General features: G+C 39.0%; 1 protein-coding gene and 1 long non-coding RNA gene across 5 annotated transcripts in view; both read left to right on the top strand.

The window, feature by feature from the left end:
- Positions 1-20915, top strand: part of PPARGC1A (PPARG coactivator 1 alpha) — an 800952-nt gene that overhangs the window by 25573 nt on the left and 754464 nt on the right. The window lies entirely within an intron of this gene.
- The window catches only part of LOC103097266 (uncharacterized), a 68905-nt gene that overhangs the window by 23428 nt on the left and 24562 nt on the right, over positions 1-20915 (top strand). The window contains exon 1 of the long non-coding RNA XR_008912845.1: positions 1-20915. This exon is cut by the window's left edge and continues 23428 nt beyond it; it is cut by the window's right edge and continues 19279 nt beyond it. This is a non-coding gene — a long non-coding RNA (uncharacterized LOC103097266).

Here is a 20915-nt window from a genome sequence, read left to right as displayed (position 1 = left end):
GACATTAGTAGTGAGAGGGGAATAGAACAATCTAGTAAGGAGCCACAAGGTAGAGAAGTAATTTTTTTCATGTTGCAAAAGCCTATAAGGATAACCAATCTAGAACTCATTTAGGAACATGATCTTAGACAGTGTATAAAATTATCATAATCCTGAAGGGACATGGTGAGTCTGAGAGAGAGAATTTTTACAAAGGGAACATTGTTGAAAAGTCATTCAGTTCATCTTTGAAGCCCTTAGAGTAGAAATCAGGAAAATTAAAACTCTTAGGTCATAAAACCAAAACCAGAGTGAAGTACTGGGCTAATCCATTGCTCAGGAAAGGCTTTACCCTTACAACTGGAAATATAGGCTTGGGGTAACTGTAAAGCAGGACGTTTCATCGCGTCTCAGCCACAGTGGTGCCAGAGATGGAGTTTAACATACCAGTGCTAACATATTTTGTAACTTGCGTAATTAATTCCACACCTGTACAGCCCTGTATCCAGCTTTATAAAACATGCCTTCCCCATAAAAATAAATGTATGTGGCAAATAGCCCTTTTGTTTGCCAAGAAACAGATTACCATCAGGAAGGCTGAGTTATCACCTGCTGTCAACAAATGGATTGCCCAAGTTAAGGTCATTATATTTCCTCTCATTACCTTATATATTAAGGTCATTATCTTTGAAAGTGGGACTGAAATAGATAATTCTCAATTTTCCTGGATTCCATATTAGACCTTCTTGAACTTCATTGCATGCTTGTTAGAATATGAATTAAAAGTATTCATACACCTCTCCTTTTAGAGAAATTGCCTTCATTTAAATGAGGGCTTTCTTTCATTCTTAAAAGTATTGGATAAACCCAGTGTCCCATGAACCTTTTAACACTGTCACCCATTGACATTTTTCTCTTTGGATTCTTATAAGCATGGAACACCATAAAAGCTCTTAGAGTGAAACAGTAACAGATAAAGGTAGATGGACAATCATCAGGTATATTTCTTTAGGCTTCTTTTCTGTTTGAGGATTGTTGTTTTTCCCCCCTGATCTTTAAGTCTAGTTTCAATTAACTTCGATTCCCTTTTTTTCATTAAACTTTTTGAAGACTTCTCAGTTCTACTTAAATAAAACATGACTTAGGATAGAGTGAATATAAACATCTTTGCATAACTGATATATGTTGAAAAATGCATGACCACTTAAATGTCACAACTCTGAAAAACATTTTTTGTTCACCATAGAACTATTTAATTTTAAAAACAAGTTCTACCTTCCTTTCCATAGTTTTCCCAGGAGCAAGCAGCAGTATTCTTTTCCAGGCTTCCAGATTTCCCAATAAAATGTTGAAGAGTTTCTCTTCTCAGTTATTTGGTTTCTGGCAAATAGTCAAGACTATGGGAATGGCAGATGCGAGGCCAGCCTTGGGGTTAGGCAGCAACCCAGGGCTTCAGATTAGGGGCTGCTTTGTCCTCCTACCTCCTGTCCCTTCCAGGCCCTTTATTCTGAGAAACAGACCATCCTGCCAGTTCTGCTAAAGCTCTCCACGTATTGCTGGATTCATTTGGATCTAACAGTGTTCTTGCTCTACCTCAGTTCTCTAAGCAACTCCTTACCTCCCTGCTATTCAGCAGTCAATCCCAGGCACACCTGGATCCAGGAATATGGTAAGATCTGATTCAAATGTATTGCTATAATCCCTTGTGGGAAAAATGAAGGAGAAAAAACAAAGGGAGAGAAAAACAATGCACAAATAGCCAAATATAATAAGAGAAACAAGTAAACCAGATTTAAAAAGGAATGCATAAGAAGCAGCTAATAAGAGCAGAGAAATTCAATTCCATGTGATTCAATTCAAAAGATTTACAGAGTGCCTACTATGTGTAAGGCACTGCATGAGGTGCTATGGGAAAATAAAATACAACCTATAGTCTCTTATCTCCCTGGTGATGCAGTACATGAAAATTTTGAAAAATTAAATAGAAATTTTAAATAACAGGTCAAGTCAAAATGAAACTTGTCAAAAGGTTGAATAAAATTAATTATCAATTGATGAATTGAATTAGCAATAGATGAATAGAATAGACAAAAGATGCTTGATGGAATTTTAAAGGAGAGCCCTGTTCAGATTGAGTCTAAGCAGCTAGAGCACTGAGCCTGGAATCAAGAAGACCTGAGTTCAAATTTGACCTCAGACACTTAATAGCTTTGTGACCCTGGCCAACTCACTTATCTGTAAATGGGGATAATAATAGCACTTGTTTCCCCACTTGGTTGTGAGAATTGAATGAGATAATATTTGAAAGCTGCTTAGAATAATGCATAGCACCTAGTAGGTACTTAACAAATGCCTCTTCCTGAAAAATGTCTTATAAAGAGATGGGGTTTGACTTGAGTCTTAAATATTGATGAGGTATCTCAAAATGGTTAGGAAAAAGATAAAGTGTCAGGTCAGATCTAGGGGGGAATGTTTCTGAAATAATCTGCTTGTTCCTGAGCCTGCCCCTCCTGAATTTGCAGATATTTTGTCCCCAAAGAAAGGCTTTGTTCTTTAGTGCCAAACTATTGGAAGCAATGGTGGTAAACCTCAGAAAGGTAGATTTTGGCTCTATCAGAAAAAAACCCCCAAACACCCACCTGACAAACAATTAGAGCTCTCTTAAAGGGGAACAGGCTGTTTCAGGATGTTTCCCATCACTTGGGTTTTCAAGTGGAGGCTGGATGACCCCCCCTTCTTTCATTTCAAATTAAGTATTTTTTCAATGAGGTATTCATTTTGTTTTCTCCTTCTCTCGCACACCCCTCCAGAATGGGGAGAAACAAAACCTCTTGAACAAATATGCATAGTAGAGCAAAACATATTTTCAAATCAGTCCTGTCCAAAACTATCATAACAATAGTTAACATTTATATAGCACTTACCATGTGCCAGGCCATGTGCTAAGGACTTTACAATTATTTTCTCTTTTTGTCATCACAACAACCCTGGGAGGTAGGTACTATTATTATCCTTATTTTCCAGTTAAGGAAACTGAGGTCAATAGAAGTTAAGTGACTAGCTCAGAGTCACACACCCAATAAGCATTGGAATCAGGATTTGAACTTGGATCTTCCTGATTCCAGGTCTGGAGCTTTATCCACTGCACCACATGGCTGCCCTTAAAAAAGTCATGGTTCATTCTGCATCTCAAGTTCATCTCTGTCAGCATGTACGCAGCATATGGAATCATTGGTCTTATGGAATCATGATCCTGGATGACCCCTGGTTAAAGATATCACAGAGTCAGTTCCTGCCCAGATCAGGTGTCAAATCTGACTGCTTGTGGCCTGAAGCACTTCCGAATATGGCCAAACCAGATTATAATGTAATTGGGAAATTTATGGGAAAATGGGAAATAAAAAAATAAATACAAATTCAATAAAACAAATACTATTACATTTTAAAACAAAGTTATTATGTGACCTACAAGAATCCTTAAGTGTAGATTGGTAAACCCTGTTTCCATTTGGGCTTGACACCACTGGCCCGTGGTGTCACTAGATGACCTGTGAGGTCCCTTCCATTTCTGAGATTTACCACAGTGATTTTCTAGAGATCATTTGGTTACTGGGTGGTGCAGCCAAACCTGGTTCTGAAGCCTTCTCATTTTGTGCTCATTCAGTGTTTTGTCTACCATACTTTGACAACCATTTTGCTTCATGCTTTCTTGGTACCCAGAAATGGAAACCATTGTAAGGGGGTTCTGACTAGATCAGAAGTTCTTAACCTGGGATTTGTGAACATGGTTTTCTTATTTAATGTTTTGATAAATTTTTCCTCCCAACGAAATTAATTTCCTTTCTAATCCTATATTGTTCAGTTGTGTTCAACTCTTTGTGATCCCATTTTGAATTTTCTGGGCAGAGATTCTGGAGTGCTTTGCCATTTCCTTCACAGGCTCATTTTACAGATGAGGAAACTGAGGCAAACAGAGTTAAGTGTCTTGCGCAGGGACACATAGCTAGTTAGTGTCTGAGGCCAGTTTTAAACTCCTGACTCCAGGTCTCCACTACTTAGCTGCCATTTATGTATACACACCTATGCCTCATTCTGCAGTCTGAGTCTTTCACTTCTCTGTCAGGAGGTAGGTAGCATGTTTCACCATTAGTCCTCTAGAATTGAGGAGTGGTCATTATGATGTTCAGAGTTCCCAAGTTGTTTTAATATTTTTATCTTTTTATAAACTGTTCTTGTAATGAGGGAGAAGAGATGGTAGAGAGAAAGAGGGAATAGGGGTGAAAGAGAGTGAAGAGGTTGTTCTTCTCCCTTACTTCTGGGGAGGGGGATAAAGCCAGGTCCTGTCCCCTTGGAAAAAGAGTATGTCTCCACAGAGATGTTTTCTGGGAGATGGAGGACAGGAGACTAGAGTGGGATTGCCTCAGTGAGATGGTAGGACGCCTCCCTCAGAGGAGCCCAGAGCTCCTGAGGTCAAACCTATCTTTGAAAGGCAAGATGATCTCTTATGCCTCTGCTTCCCAAAGGACCATTAACTGTCAGCTCTTTTCAGTATCCTAGAAGTGGTCAACTGCCAAGGAAAGATGTCAGTTCCTTTGGTCAGACAGTCTTGAATCACTGGGATCTAGAAGTCAACCCTCCTTTTGGGGAGAGGAGTGACCCTCCCCAAATTTTCAGTCCCCTTAACTATGTTGTTTAGAGACTGGCCCAAACCTAAATCTTAAATGTCAAACAATTTATTGAAGTTGAAGCAGGAAAGGTGATGGCAGGGGTAGGTAAGTAAAGCAGGCAGGAATGTGGGTAAAAAAGGGAAACCCTACAGATTTTCCCCTCTTGCAGATTGGCTCCCTAGAGTGTGGAGGTCACAAGCTTCCCAACCCTGACCTCTCTCTTTTGCCAACTGCTAGATCTTAAATGTATGAGTCCAGGGACAGATAAGGGAGAGAGAGAGAAATCCCAAGACAAAAGGTCTGTGGATGGCTCTGTTCAAAAGTCCGAATCCACAATCCCACTTGAGGATTTTAGATTGCTGTAACTGAAGGTCTTAGTGGAAGTTTTTAGGGTTTCAGAAGGGGTAGTAGATCTCCAAAGAAATAGGCTCAGGGAATCCACCTCTCTCCTCTATCTTTGCCAAGCTAGAAGTGAGTTGCCAGTTGGATCTTCAAGCTTCTGATTCTCTCTTAGAATTCTCAGTTTTTTTTCCTTTGCCCCTCCTCCACTCTCTCTTCAGCTGGTCTCCCCCAGAGACTGGTTGGTCTCTCTTCAATGTAGAATCTCTCTTCTCTTACATTCCCTTGGTTGTTTTCACCCTACATCAGTTCATATACATTTTTTTCAGACTTCTGTGAAACTCTTCCTTTCATCTTTTCTTTAACCCTTGCCTTCCATCTTAGAATCTAAGTATCAATTAGCAGTAAGAGCTAGATAATTGGGGTTAAGTAACTTGCCCAGGGGTCACTCAGCTAGGACATGCGTGAGGCCAAATTTGAACCCAGGTCCTCTTGCCTCCAGGCCTGGCTCTCTATCCAATGAGTCATCTTGATGCTTTATGCCCCACCTCCATTCAGACTATCTTATAGTACTATGTGTTCCATCACATTCATATGCCATGATTGCTAGAAACTCTGTCAGATTCCAATTAGAGGTATTTGTTTTAAGGAGTTAGGATACACTTTCCTCTATTCCTGGAGGGATGGCAGGATGGCCTGATGATGCTGAGAAGTGTTGGGGGGAGGAGTTGTGAGGGAGGTCATTAATCAATCACTAAGTATTTATTAAGCATCTTCTCTGTTCTGGGCACTCTACTGGACACTAGGAAGGAAACATACAAAAATGAGATAATCCATGGCCTCATAAAGCTTAAATTGAGTGAGGTTCTGTCAGATGAACTGGAGCTTTACTGTGAGGTAGGAGGCTCTATTAATTGCCTGTATTTGTGGGGCAGGAAGAAAACTAGGGACTAGAGTAGAGGGGAAAAGGTTTGGAGCAGTCTCTACAGAATGACATAGGGAGTTGATGAGAGCAGTGAGGAGTCAGCTGTTACATAAAACACAAAGCTGTAGGGGATTAAATCAGCTCCCCTTTGGGACTTTATCCAATGATGTTTAGTAGTAGTCAGAGTGCAGAGACAGAAAATATGGATGGTGAACCATCCACAAGTAGAATGGCCTGCCTTAGTTGGTTATGAGTGCCCTCTCCCTCATTGGAAGTCCTTGAACAGAGATTTGTTATATGGATGCAATAGGTAGGCTATAAAATAGATTCTTTTATTTATTTATTTTTTTGTTATGTGTTGGACTATGTGACCTCTGAGGTTCCTTCCAATTTGGAAATTCTGGGATCTAAATGTTCAGAGAGAAAGATATAGTCCTGGCTTGCCTTCTATGACACGTGACATCTGCATGGCAAAATGTCAGCCTTATAAGCAACCATCATGTGTGCGATAGACACGATAGAATTAAAATTATATAATAAAAATGATAAACCAAAAAATATTTCCTTATGTCCATCGTGAGCTTGTTCAGCGTCATCATGAGGTTAAGAGCAGAAAGTCTTTGTGTGGTTGCATTTTTGGACATTTAGTTAGGATAATTTGCTGTTTAACTCTGCTTGTCAAAGTCTCTGCCTGCTCCCTATGGTGATGACCCAGTTAGCTTGGGGTGGAGCATAGTAGCTTCATTGGCCTAGTAGAGATGGTTGTATAAGGAAGAGTCCTGCCAGAAAGAGCGGGACCAGTTTAGAATTAGAGGGTAATAAAATACTACTTTAGGTTGGGACATAGGAGATTATGGAGGTGGCATGAGACACTCAGAAGGAGCAAAGGGAGAGGTGATGAGATGAAACAAACAAACCAAATGCAATCCATCCTGATTGTTAAAATGGACTTTAAAGAGGGGAAGATGGGTGTTATATGTCACTTTACCTGCCAGAATTCTCTGAAAATATTTTCTGAGATCTCTTGCAGATTGAGTACGAAAAGGTCCCGTTGTATAAAGTTCTGCTCAGTTAGAGCCGTGCATTAGCAGAGTAAGGGGTATTCCCTTGTGTGCTAACATTTCTGAAGTAAAATCTCTGGTGCAGACAGGGCCTTTTTTCCTGAGTTTTGGGACCTTAAACACTTCAATGCATCTCAAGGGGATTTCATGAATGGGCAAAAAATTTGGATATGGGAAAAGTGAACCCCAACACGCTTTACAGGTAACCTGACAAATTCTTTAAGTTTGAATTTTATGTTAACAGAAGCCTTGCATCTGGTAGCATTAGAGATTCATTCCCTGTATGTGTGCAAAGAACAGGTGGGCCAGCATGAGTGGCTCCTGTGAGCTTGCCATGTGCTTCTCCAGGAAGGGTGTGAACTCAGATGGTCAGAATTTCCAGACCTGGTCTGTCTGTGGACTTGCCTCTAAGACCAGCAATGGTGAGTTGTCATTCTCTTTTTCTCTTTGAAGTGAACACTCAGAGGCAGCTGGTGCTGTGCTGTGACACTTATGCAAAGGCCACCACAAGGTAATGTCTTTTCTTGGCCTTTTGGATTTGAACCAGTGACCTGGAGGTGAGAAATTCTGTATTCCATTACCAGTCCTTTGAGCCCTCCAGTGCACCCTGATATAGCCGTGATACTTGTTGTCATGTGTGGCATGTCACATCCGTTCATGAGGAAAACCTACACCCAAAGGAAAGAGAATACTCTGTACAAATCCCATGATAGCAGCTTGGTAATTAACAGCTCCAGCTTCCCTGATTGGGAGATGACTAATATTAACTCATTGCCAGACTGTTAATAATCATAAATGGGGGGTTATTCCATATCAACACCCCCTTAGTGGGCTCTTGTTTTTGTTTCTCATTAACTAAAGTGATTTTTCTTGTTAGAGGGAATAATTTTAATCATTACTCTAGAGGAGGCCAGAGGGACTCAAGTGAGGGCTCCATGATATTCCAAGGTGGTCGGAATGTTGTCATTAATGAGAATCAACAGTCCACAGGTAACAACTGGCTGTCATCTCCACTGATGATCCTCTGAGGGTGGAAAAAAGTCATTACAAAGACCAGCGAGGCTCAGTGTTGTTTTGTTAATAAAAGCTTTATAAAAACCAGTAGTAAGCCATCTGGACCTGGGACTTTGCCAGGCTGGAGAAACTTAATAGCTTCTTGGGTTTCAGCAGTAAAAAATTGGGTTATCTAGGGGATCAACCATGTGCTCCGGATTGGTGGGGAGTTACAGTTTATTTAAAAGGTGAGAGGGCTTAAGATAACTGGAAATTGGCAGAAAGGAAGGCTGGACTCTTTGGATGAGCCCAGTTTCTAATATCTCTGCAAAAAGAAATAATTTATGGCTTCATCTCAGCAACCTAGGATACCAGGCTCATCTTCAGAGCCGCAAATAAACATGGGAAGGGAACTTGTTACATAAATGATTGTCAAATAATCTTTCTTCCAGGCTACTTCATTCATAAACTGAATGCCTGTAGAAAGACAAGTTGTTTGAGGTGAGTGTTAATGTGTTCCTTTGCACTTTGGAGATTTTGCACCTGCCGGGTGGTGCTGGGGAAGGGAGATGTGAATTTTCTCAAATACTCATAGGACAAAGAGCCCTGGTAGTCTGTATTAAGAAGTAAACTTCCTGAGAGGTAACAGTCACCCCAGAGAGCCATCTTGTCTTCCTCAGAGCCAGGGGGAATCTTATTTATGCCCAGCATTAAAAAATGTAAATGGAGTCATCTAATAGCTGCCTCCTGAGAAAGAAATGCAAATGTCCAGGAATGCTGGGTGGAAATGTAGCCACAGACTAAGAAGGTGGAGGTAATTAATACTGAGAAAGAGAGTGAAAGGAAGTCTCTCTACTGAGCAAGATAGAAAGCAGAAATATTTATTAAAAGTTTTAGAGTCATCAGATATTACCCCAGTGAATGCAGCTACAGGTAATTATGGAGTCTCACTCACAAAAGTAACTTTCTCTTCTGTCTCTCTAAGGCATCAGAACAGGCGAAACTCCATTTCAGGAAGAAATAATTGAAATGAATTCTGAACTTGTTTTATATAAAATCTTCTTATTCAGTAAAGTACAGATAGGGGAATATGGCATAAGACCTTTAGATCTAGAGAAGAGCAAAGGGGTTTGGGTTTGAATCCAGCTCTTTAATTTACTACCTACATTACTTTGGACACGTTTCTTAACATCTTAACTTCTCTGGATTTCAGATTCTTCATTTGTAGAAGTAGGGGACCCTACTGAATGACCCTTCCAAAGAAATTCAAAGAACTAACTACCTATGGAATCTTTGCTCAAGGCTCTTTGTTAGGATCTCAGGATAAGCTAATGAAACAACCCTTGCCCTTGAGCAGCTTACACTTTCCTGAGGTGGGTAGAACAGGAGCACAGATAAATAACGCGAAAGAGAGGGAGCATAAATAGCTGTCAGGTAGTACCTCAGCTGGACCTCATGAAAAGAAGGATTCTGAAAGGTGGAGAGGATCAGGGACTGCATCCCAGGTCTGGGGAACAGCTGAGGGAGGAGATGTTCTGTTGGGCTAAGTATCCAAAACTTCTCATTAAGGTAAAATAAGTCCTAAAGGATAGATTGGTACCAGACCGTGGAGGGCCTTAGAAGCCAATTTGAGAAGTTTATTCTAGAGATAGGAGGGAATCACTGAAGGCTTTTAAGGAGAGGAATGACATGGTCAGATCTCTGTCATACAGAGATTATCTTGGTAGTTGTGTAATGATGGATTGGAGAGGAGAGAGACTGAGGGACTAGAGTCTTATCAGAGCACTATTGTAATAGTCCAGGCAATGGATGTTGTGGAATACTAGAAAGAATTTTACACACAGTGTCAAAAGGCTTTCCAAATCTTATCCCTGTTACTTAGCTGTGTGATCTTGAGCAAGTCACCTAATTTCTGGGTGTCAGTTTCCTCAACTCAAAAGAAAGGCAAGTGACATTGTCTTGTCTCTCTCTCCCAAGGGTGTTTGTTGTGAGATTCAGATGAGATCATGTATCTGATCTATGGAGCAATTAGGTAGTGCAGTGGATAGAGTGACTGGAGTCAGGAAGCTTCATCTTCCTGCGCTTAAATCTGGCCTCAGACACTAGCTGTGTGACCCTAGGCAAGTCACTTAACAGTGTTTACTTCCGCATCTTCATCTGTAAAATGAGCTGGAGAAGGAAATGGCAAACTACTCTAGTGACTCTAGCAAGAGAACTCCAAATAGGATCATAAAGAGTAGACATGAATGAAAAACAACTAAACAACAAAAATCTAAACTATAAAGGTAATATAATTGAAGTATGGCATGAGTCTAGGTTATTATTATAGAACTAAGCCATCTAACCTTAAATTATCATCATATTAGTCTTAAAGAAAATAGGCCAGTGATGTTTAGCTGATATTCTAGGGTAGCCCTTTGCCAAAAAGCTGCTAAATAAAGCCTTCCACAGTACTAGCAAAGAGGAATCAAGAAAACTGAGAATGAGGAAAGCCAAGAGAGCTAATGTTTGTGAATGAACTCATTCTTGGAAGCAGGAAAAATTTTGTGAATCTAAGAGCAGGGAAGAGGACAAAAGATTCTGGGTCTCGCTGTGTCAAGTTGAAAACTCTAACTTACCAAATTGCCCATTTTCTTTCTCTTCTCCTGCTTTTGGGTTTTTAAACAACTTATTTTTTCCCCTTGCCGTTAAATTGATTTCTTTTTGTGGCTCTGTTTCCTATGAAGTGTCTGAAGTCTGGTTCTCTTTGACCATCACTCTCTATCTAGAAGTCACCAGCACAATCTGCTGAGAGCTAGTACTTGCTGATAAAGCTGTCGAACCCGTTTTCTGTGGTCAGGGGAAAGAATGACCTCAATGCCTTTAGATTGAATGTAGCCCACAAACTACATTTCCTTCCTCCTTGCCGAGGGAGGCTATTTCAGGAATGGAAATGTTCTTATGTTGAAAACTTTGTTCACCAAAGGGTTTAGGAGGAAATAAAAGAATGTGATATTCTCTACACATCTGAATAAGTTCCAAACATATGCAAAATGGTGGCAGAAGTTAAAATCCAAATGAATTGATGCTGAGGGCAAATTGAAAGGCACAACAATTGGAGGATGTGTTCATGTTAGAGCTTAGACAGATCTGGGAGGAAAAATAAACTTAGTTCATTGTGATTGCAATTCTAATTATGTGTTCTTATCTATAGAACATCTGACTTGCCAGCTGAAGTCTTCTTATATGTTGTCTCCCCCATAAGAATGTGAGCTTCTTGAGAGCAAGAATTCTTTGATTTTTCCTTTTGTGTCTCCAGGGCTCAGCACTGTGCTTGGCACATAGTAAGTGCTTAATAAAAGCTTCATTCATTCATTCATTTTAGAACAAAGATTGTACCATTAGTACCATTTTACAGAGGTACCAAAGGAATGAATGAAGGTTCCTAAAGCATTCCTGACATTTGAGGATATAAAAATGTAAACACATTTTATCATTGAACAAGTGTTATAAAAATCTTTACCTATATTATCAGAACTGCTTCCTCTGTATGTTTTCATTACATTGGCCTGGGTATTTATCTTCTTTCTGTGAGGACCGTTACCTAAAGGCACATATTTTTCAGAACATTATAAGATTCCTAGTGTGATAACACTGGAGAAGGAAAAACCCACACATGCAGACTAGTCTCGTAACAGCGTGAGCAATGATGGTGAGATTGCATGGCATCTTCTTGGGCTGCACATCTGCAATGAACACCAGGCCCTACTTAAGCTATAATATATGGTTTTAAGGTCATTCCTAGTTATTATCTGACCGGTAATGACCACAGAACTATACATTATTGCTATTACGAGCCATTTTGGTACTATTTTCAGTTTTCCTTTTTATTGAGAAGCTGCTGACACCCTCAGAGTTTCCCAGAGCTCGATTACAGTGGCTGAAACTTAAAGCAATTTCACTGGGCTGGGTGTTTGGAGAAGCGGACTCTTATGTGTTTTTTTCTGTTCTCATGCTGTCAGAGGTAGAAAAGTTGGCTCTGAAATTTTACATTCTTCTTTTCTTTTCTTTCTTTTTTTCTTTTTTTGCCACCTGGGACTTCCAGCTTGCAGAAGCGAGGTTTCCCTATCTATTTGCCTCTTTAAAACAGTTCACAGGGCTAAGAAAGGAATGAAGTTAGTTTCTTTCCCCAGCACAATGATTTCATATTGCTTAGCAGTGATCACCTCTTAGACACTGAAACTCACATTCCAGAAATTTTAAATAGTGTGGATAAAAATGGAAGTATTAATAAAACATCAAGACCTTTAAAGTCAACTAATCTGTTGAATGTCCTTAATAACATTTTGGAACTTTGGAGGTGGAGAAGGAATTTACACCTGGGGTCTTATTGGCATGAGGCAATATTCCTGAGGCTTTTGCTTCTGAGGAATTGCTTCAAATTTTTATAAATCTCAGAGTGTCAATTTTGTAATCCCCTAATTAGGATTTTTGCAGAGACAGTAGAGCCACTTAGGGGAGGAGTAAAAAAATATTCAAATGAACCTAACCTAGAGCATTATTTTGCATCTGAGTCCAAAGTTAAGATGTACATAAAAAGTTAACTTTTAGTAAATTCCACATTGCTCCGATTCCTAATTATGGTTATGATCATGATTTCTCATATTGAGAGACATTGAGTATTTTGAGTTAAGTAGTGGCATTCACTATTTTCAAGTTTTCAAATGCCCAAGTATGGATTTTTGAAATATTCACCATAATATTATAAAAACCTACATGGAGCAGCCTGACCTAGTGGATAGAGGGCTTCCCTGGGAGAAAGGAAGACCTGAAGTCAGATCCTGATGCTGTTGTATACTAGTTGTGTGACCGTGGAGAAGTCACTTAAATTTGATTACTCCAAATCTGAGTCTATATATTACAAAAAATTGCCTGCCTACATTGGTGAAGAGTATTTCCATGTGGGGTATTCTCCAGAAAGATGCCATTATAAGTCCAGATTCTACCTTATTCTCCCCCAAAATCATTATCACTTGAGCTTTATTCAACTATTATTTTCTACGGTGATTCAAAGCAATTGTTCAGAAAGTAAAATAAGGAGAAAAATCTGAAACGTTGCCCCATGACGGCACTTACAAAGATTTGCCAAATGCCTTCCTTAGAACCCTGTGAGGCAGATAGTAGAATATTATTCTCATTCCCATTTTATGGATGAGGGAAGTGAGGCACAAGGGACCTCTCGAAGGTCCCTTGACTTGTAAGTGCCCGAGTTCAGCAATTCCCCCCTTCTTAGATACTGCTTCTTTGAGGATATCTATTCAGTGCAACACTTGGCTAGAAAGACCTCCATAATGAGGCTACATTTTGATTCCTTTCCTGGTGGACAGTAAGTTCATTATATTTGCCATTGTAATTTATTATTTTTAACTGCTTTTTCACAACTGGACATAAATTTCATTGATGTCTGTCTTTGTTTTCACCGCAGGGCTGCCTTACAAAGGGATGCATTTACATTTTTAATGGACAATCTTATCTAGAAATAAGGAATGACAAACTTACATTAATTATTGCCCTTGTCCAAAGTGGAAAAAAATCTCTGTCATATATCTTTGTCCATTTATGTAACTGTCTAATGGCAGATAACTTATACCTTCATTGCTGCAGTAAATTAAAATAGTAATAATAACAATCCTGGCCAGAGGAGCAGTTTTATAAATCTTTGGCTCTGTGGAAAGATTTTCGGGAGGTGTCACTATATCTAAAAGGCACAATTATGATGGCAGAGCTGAACCTTTCTAACGTGGATCATTGTAGTTCAGCTATTTTGAACCATGATAATCCCAGCCCCCTGCATGCATTATTACTGGTAATCTGCTCTCATCATAATGTTCTCTTCCACAAGAGAAATCAGATGTGTATAACATCATGTGCCATGTGATTTTTGCCATCTTCAAGAGATGTTGAGTATTTGAATGATTATCTCTTTTATACCTAAGTACACAATTCCAAGAAGGTTTAAATCAATGTGTTAATTGGTAAGTGATACTGTAATTATATGTATAATCATGGAAATTTTGAATCCAGATTATTTACTTGCTCTCAGGAAATTAATCTACAGAGGTCATATATTAGATTGCTTGTTTATTAAGTGGAACCCCTGTAGTTAGAAAATCCTGATTGGCTACACCCGCAAAGAAACGTTCTTAGTGTTGGATCCAGCAGGTGTCAACAGTTCAGGGCTTTGAATGCTTATTGATCCTGATTCAAACAGTTCATTAATCTAAGCACACATTATATAGATTTTTCAATGTAATTTTGAAAGGGTTGAAAAACTATATTGAATGATGAGAGATGATACTCAAATTAAGCTTTTTATGCGCATCTCCCTTGGGATCATGACATTCAAACAAGGGGAGGTGCTAGAGCACAAAGTAGTCAGGGCTTTGTCTATTTGAGCCTGGTCTGATGTTAATGGTTAGGTAGCTGATAACATGCATTTGACGACTCTCTTCATTTCACTCTTTTACTCATAGAAGTTGACTTTGACCAGGCAAGGATGCTCATAATGGTTTCAGAGACACAAGATATACTAGAGGTAATTATCAAAGCAAAGAATCTGAGTTTGTCAAGGGATCATAGGAACCATGGCATTCTAGAGCTTAAAGACATCTTAGATATTATTTGGTTCAATCCCACCAACCCCCTGATTTACAAATAAAGGAAGCTGGATCCTAAAGAGTGGAAGTAATTTGTCCAAGGTCACTGGATCTTATGACTTTTAGCCCAGTCATTTTTCTAGTTTGCATTATTATTTCTGGAAAAAGCCTAGAAAATAGGAAGTGAGAAAATACTTTTGCTCTGAAAGAAGTTTATAGTTATATAACATTTTCAAGGATGCTTTTCTTAACTCTCTCTTTCCTTCCCTCCCCTCAAAGTTTTTCCTGAATATTTCAATTATTTTCCTTAACTTTGCTTACTTTGCTAGAATCACAGTCTCATCATTGTGTTCTTGGGTGATCATGTAATTGAGATCCAGTTATACCTTCCATGTGCCTAGGCCCTGTTCCTATTCCAACTGTGTCTCATCCTTCTAAATTCTGCCCATCTAAAGTGACTGTCCAAGATAGATACTACCACATGAACACAGTAGACTACCTATATATGCCACAGTACACTGGAGAAATCTCACCACTTGCAAGAAAATGAAATTTTGCCATCTCTAAGAAAACCTCTCTTTCATTTCAACTTTGCAGAAGGCAGGGTACATGACCTTAGGTCTAAATATACCAAAGGTGATAATTTTTTGGAGCAAATCAAATTATACCTAATGCATTTTTATGTTACTAAACCAACAAAGTGATTTTAGAGCTCCAAAGGCTATTAAAATTATTCCATGTAATTTAATTTTTTTCTAAAAGTTCCATTTATTTTTTCCATTTCTGGAAACTTTGCCTTTCCAGTCAGGTCAAGCTATTATTCAAGTCAGGTCAGGCCTTATCCAAAGGCAGAATAAGCGGCTGCCAATATGATGTGATTAGAAGGGCATTCAAAAATCTCCTCCCAATTTTCTCACCCACTTGCTTACATATGAAATTCCTTTAATACAGGATAAAGGCTTTCATTACCCAGTTAAAGATAGGTCTTAAAATAGCCTTGGGAAAAGTAACAACACATTGGCTTAAATTTACACCAAGCCAAATTGCTAATATCAGATCCATTCAGAGAGAACAGGCTTTGAGAATAGCTAGTAATAATAATAGGTAGGTCTACTACTGTAACCACTGTGCAACCTAGTCACACAATTGAGGGGAAAGGAGCTGGGTTCCTGAAGTTGGAGCCTTGGATATGTGATATCCAAAGGCACCAAAATGAAAAAGAGGGCAATAAAGGCAAACTGGTTTTTGCTGAGGATCATCTTTGATTTATGCCATCTAAAATCTAATAAAATCAAGATTTTTTTTGATTATTAGAGTATTACTTGATGACTTCTGGTAGCATCTCATGGGTACTTAGGTCTCACTGTGACTCTGGGTTCTTTGCTTAGTAAGTTTCTCCATTATTAATAATCAGTTAATAAGCATTTTTTCTCATGTGTTCAAATCTGACCTCTGACACTTCTTAGCCATATGATCCTGGACAAGTCATAGCTCTAACTTAGCAGAACTTTACACAATGGGACCTTTTCTTACTCAATCTGTAAGAGATCTCAGAAAATATTTCCACTTAACTCCAGTTGCCTAGCCCTTGCCACTCTTTTGTCTTAGAACTGATACTAAGATGAAGGTAAGATTTTTTTTAAAAAGCATTTTTTTTTCAGTTAGGCAGTACTCATACATATACAAAGAAAGAAACAATCCCTATTCTCAAGGACTTTACATTCTGTCAGGGAACAATAAGCACACACAAACACACACACACACACACACACACAATTAAACCCAAGGCAGTTAGGAAGGCTAAACTAGTGATTTTGTGGGGGACAGGAGGTGATGGTGGTGGTGTGTGTGGAAGTATCAGGAAAGGTCTCCTGCAGAAGATTGTGCTTTGGATGCATCTTGAAGGAAGAAAGGGATTCTATGAGAATTCTATGAGAAATTCAAGGAGAAAAGTGAGGGTATTTCAGGCAAGGCAAGTAGTGAGTACAAAGACCTAGAGTTGAGAGATTGTGGGGAACAAATTGTGCATGAAGGAGAGTTAGATTTTTTTGTCATTTCACACAAGCAGAGACTTTGTCAGAAGGGACCCCAACAACCATCTAGGTCATATAGTATAACCTATTCTCAAAAGGAATCCCTGCTATGACATACCTGATCAGTGGGACATTCTTAGGTGGGGAAATTTCCAAAGCTATGTAATAGTAGAAGAAAATTGAGTAGAATAAGCCTCAGAATCAGGAGCCCTGAGGTATAGTCAAAGTTCTGCCACTCACTGTGTGGGCCTCACATTCTTCATTTGTAAAATGAGGGACTTAAGAGGTGATCTTTAATATTTGATGATGACTAGAATCATGTTTTCTATGATCAGGGACAGGAAAACAAGAATGGTACTAATAGTTCCATTCAGCAGGGCTTTTAATCTCTGGGAAAGTCGATCTGCCAGATCCTGGAGCATATACACATTTTAGTGAGGGACTATGATATAGGAACATTGATCAAGAGATGGAAGGGAATTTAGATGTCATTTCATCCTACCTCATTTTACATAGGAGGAAATTGAGATCCAGAGAGGTTAGGAGACAAAGATATAAGTAGTATAACAGCTGGGATTCAGGGCAGGAACTTGATTTTTCACTTCTTTGAATTACCAGAGTTTTGCACAGTGCCTGGAACCTATAAAGAGTCTAATAAATACTTGGTAATTGATTAATTTTAAGATAACTTGAGGAAGGAGAGATAACTAATTATTAGGGGATCAGAAAAGGCTTTCTTGAGGAAACAAAACTAAGAACTCTGAGAGGTGCAGATGGGAAGGGGTGTATTCCAGTACTCTGGGCTAGTCTTTATAAAGACATGGAGAATAGAGGACTGCCAAGTTGGTAGAATAACAAATAATATAGTTTGACCTGAGTATAGAATACATAAAATCCAGATAGGAAGCCTGGGGCCAAATTGTGAAAGGTTTTAAATGACAAGCTGAGACATATGTGTTTTTCTTTAGGCAACGGGGAGCTATCAAAAATTTAATCTGATGGCTACTATTGGGTTCTACTGGACAGCACTAGGTACTTTTTTCTCACTATATAGTTTTGGCCATGGAAAAAACAATATCCCAATCTTTCTGGGAATGATATAATGTAAAGAGCACTGACTGCAGTGGTCAGAGGACCTTGGTTCAGTTCTTTCTTCTAATGTGTATTATTTATGTGATCTTGGGCACTTAACTTCCAGAGGACTCAGTTTCTTTATTTATAAAATAGGGAGCTTTGCACTAAATAGCCTCTGTAGTCCCTTCCAGCCCTAGATCTTTGATCCTATAAAATATTTGTAGCCAATGAAAACCTACTTTTCATTATTTCAGATGTTATTGTACAACATTATAAATGTTACCATTTTGCCAAATTGTAGTAGAGAAATTATTACCCTTGGAGTTAGACTTCCCAGGGTTTGAATCTTTACTTTATCACTAACTATGCGACTTTGTAAATTAACTCCATTGATTTGAATACTTTGTTTCCTAATCAAATAGAAAGAGGGAGTTGGTCAAGATCAAATGGTCTCTAAAGTTTTTTTCCAACTCTAAATCCCATGTCTTTAGTTAAAATATGCACTACTAAAATACAGAACTGCTGAGTTAGTAAAAATGATTGTGAATTGTTTAACCACAATTCTCTCCAAGACTCATTTATTTAACTTTCTTTTTTATTACAAAATGTGGGTTAGTAGGTGGGTCTCAATTTTTCAGAGAGGATTTCCTAGAGTAAGACTTTGGTGTTGATTTTAAAAGCCTTAGGAGAAAGTATAAGTATGGAAGGGAGGCTTCATCCAGTTCTCTCAATAGAAGGCAATTGAAGGCTTTGAAGGTGAGGAGGTAGGAAGGTGATGTGAAGGGATCAGGGTGGTCCTTATACTTAGGCCAGTTGTGAGGATTTATTGAGGTCTGATTTGAATGGCCTCTCTCACTTCTCTGAAAAACATGTTTCCTAGGTTACCCAAGAGTCCTATATTATCTTGGCTTTGGCTAAAGAAGGTCCTTGTTAAATGCATGTGTCATCTGGGACCAATAACAAATCAGCGTTTTATATTCTAGTTCAAAGTTTAGTTGGTCCTCTAGGCAGTGGCTAGAGGGAAGGACTAGAGAGCCAGGGAGTCTCTAGGAGACTCAGAGAAGGGTAGGATCATGAAATATCATCAAAAAGCCTAAACCTACTATTGGTGACTTGAGAAATAGGAGAGGTATTTCCAAGGCCGGCTCAAAATAGACAAAGTTAACTTTCACTTTTGTTTTGGCAGCTAGTAAAATTGTCCAGATTGGGGTAGAAGTTATAGCCAGGGTGAATAGGAGATGAAGGCGCTTGGGAAGTATGTATAGAGTCAGTCAGTGAATGTCCTGAAGCCCCTGCTGGGAAATTGTTCATGATTCACTGGGCAAGAGGAGCAAATGGAGTTAAGTAGGGGTGCTGTGGTAGGACAAAAAATTAATTTTAAAAGAATCTGACTTCGTTAGCCTACTTATGCAGCTTTTCAATGCCTTCAGTGCTCTGGAAAAAATAATCAAAGGAGAATTTAGAACTGTTCTCGGATTGTCAGTTTTTCATCTAAAAATGTTAATGTACATTAAACTTTTAATTAAAAAAAGCATATCCCATCACAAACTATTTTTAACATGGAATATTTAGCCATGGTGTACAAATTCTCTTCCAAGGTATACTAGGCTATTTAAGAAAAAATGAGTTCGGCTTTGAAATGAGCTGAATTGTGTTCCCTCCCTTCCTCCCTCCCCCATTAACTGCCTGCCAGATCATTCTCTTCAAATTGTAGTCTTTGCCGAATGTATACATCATTATGTTGTTTAATGTAAGACAAGGTTGTAATTCAATCATGAGTATCTGCTGACATCATAAATGTCAAGAGCAGATCAAGCAGTTTATGGATGGAATAAAGTACCAAAATCTCATTACCAGCCTTTATAGCTTGTTTTTCTTCTTTTGGTTTTAAAATCATTCTGTCTGATTTTAGAGATGGCGAGGGCTAGAAGTAAGCTTGGTTCTGGCATTAGTGCTGTTTGCACCTGATTCTTTGAGAAGACATTTGACCAAGAAGTGCTAACATTGGCAGGAACTGTTTTTCCTTCTCCTTGTGATACCCACCCTTTTGTGTGTTTTGCTGCGGTTGAGACAATGAGACTATTAATAGTCAGTAGGACAGAGGCTTAATAGATTAGATGGGTGATTACTAATGCTGCCTGTGGGCTGGCCACTACAGGCATCCAGTCATTTCAGCTGCCTCTTAGAGGGGAAGGAAGGATTTGCAGGTGTCTTAAGTTAATCCTTCCAGGAGGATGAAGGCAAGATGGGCTCTCTTTTTGGCTCACCTGACCACTAGATGGCAATGTTGTCATAGAGAAAGATGGTCATGGGTACATAGTTTGGCTGTGAACTATAAAGCCTTCTTGAAGGCAGAAGTTGAAATAGGGCTGCTTTTGTGTTCCAGGCTTCTGGAGACAGCATAGTTGTGTGAATGGTGCCACATGGGTATCCAAGAGCTGGATAAACATTCTTCTGAACCATTTGTGAATCAAGGATACTACTGAGTGGGGAGGGCTTGTTTGGTTAGGAGCTGGCATTGCCTGTGTTGATGGGAGAGTTTAGTGGGTGGAGTGGGTGGCAGAGGAAGGGTGAGGGATGATGAGAACAATTGGAACTATCACATTTCCCCAGTTTCTGAGCAGGACAATCTCCTCCAAATGAGCAACAGATGGTGTCTTGATCTGTGGCCTCTGAGGAAGAAGAGCTCTTTTATTTGGTGTTCAGCAGCTGGAAGAATCTGGAGGGAAGTGGTCCCAGAATCGAGGAGACCAAGCTGCTTGAAGGTGGTATGTTCTATACAGACCCTCTTTGTGTTCATATTCTTCAGGCTTGAAGTCATTTCTCTACCCTTGAAAAATACTACAGCATATGTATTATTGTGAAATACACATGGCACTGTTTGAAAAATATAGTTTTCTTTTCTTTTTAAAACAGAAGCCCATTTTGTAAAAACAGAAGCCTCCCCTCTGCCCTTAAAAGGAAGAACCAAAGTATTGAAATGCAAGAGTTATTGCTTCTCTGTGAAGCTAAATGATTTTAATTATTAGCTTTTGAAAGAAAAGATGCTGATTGAAAGTTAAGTATGATTGGACATCTAAAAAGTGTCAGTAAAAGGCCAAAAGGAAGATATGAGATTTCATTTGTAATTAAAATAGCAGAAACAGTTGTGAGAAGACATGTGGAATAGGACAGAACTCAAAAATGTCCACAGTAGTTTAATTTGAATA

This window comes from Monodelphis domestica, chromosome 6 (genome assembly GCF_027887165.1).
Source record: "Monodelphis domestica isolate mMonDom1 chromosome 6, mMonDom1.pri, whole genome shotgun sequence".
NCBI classification, from domain to species: Eukaryota; Metazoa; Chordata; class Mammalia; order Didelphimorphia; family Didelphidae; genus Monodelphis; species Monodelphis domestica.
Note: the sequence above shows the minus strand (reverse complement) of the source record. Positions and strands in the feature narration are given on the sequence as shown.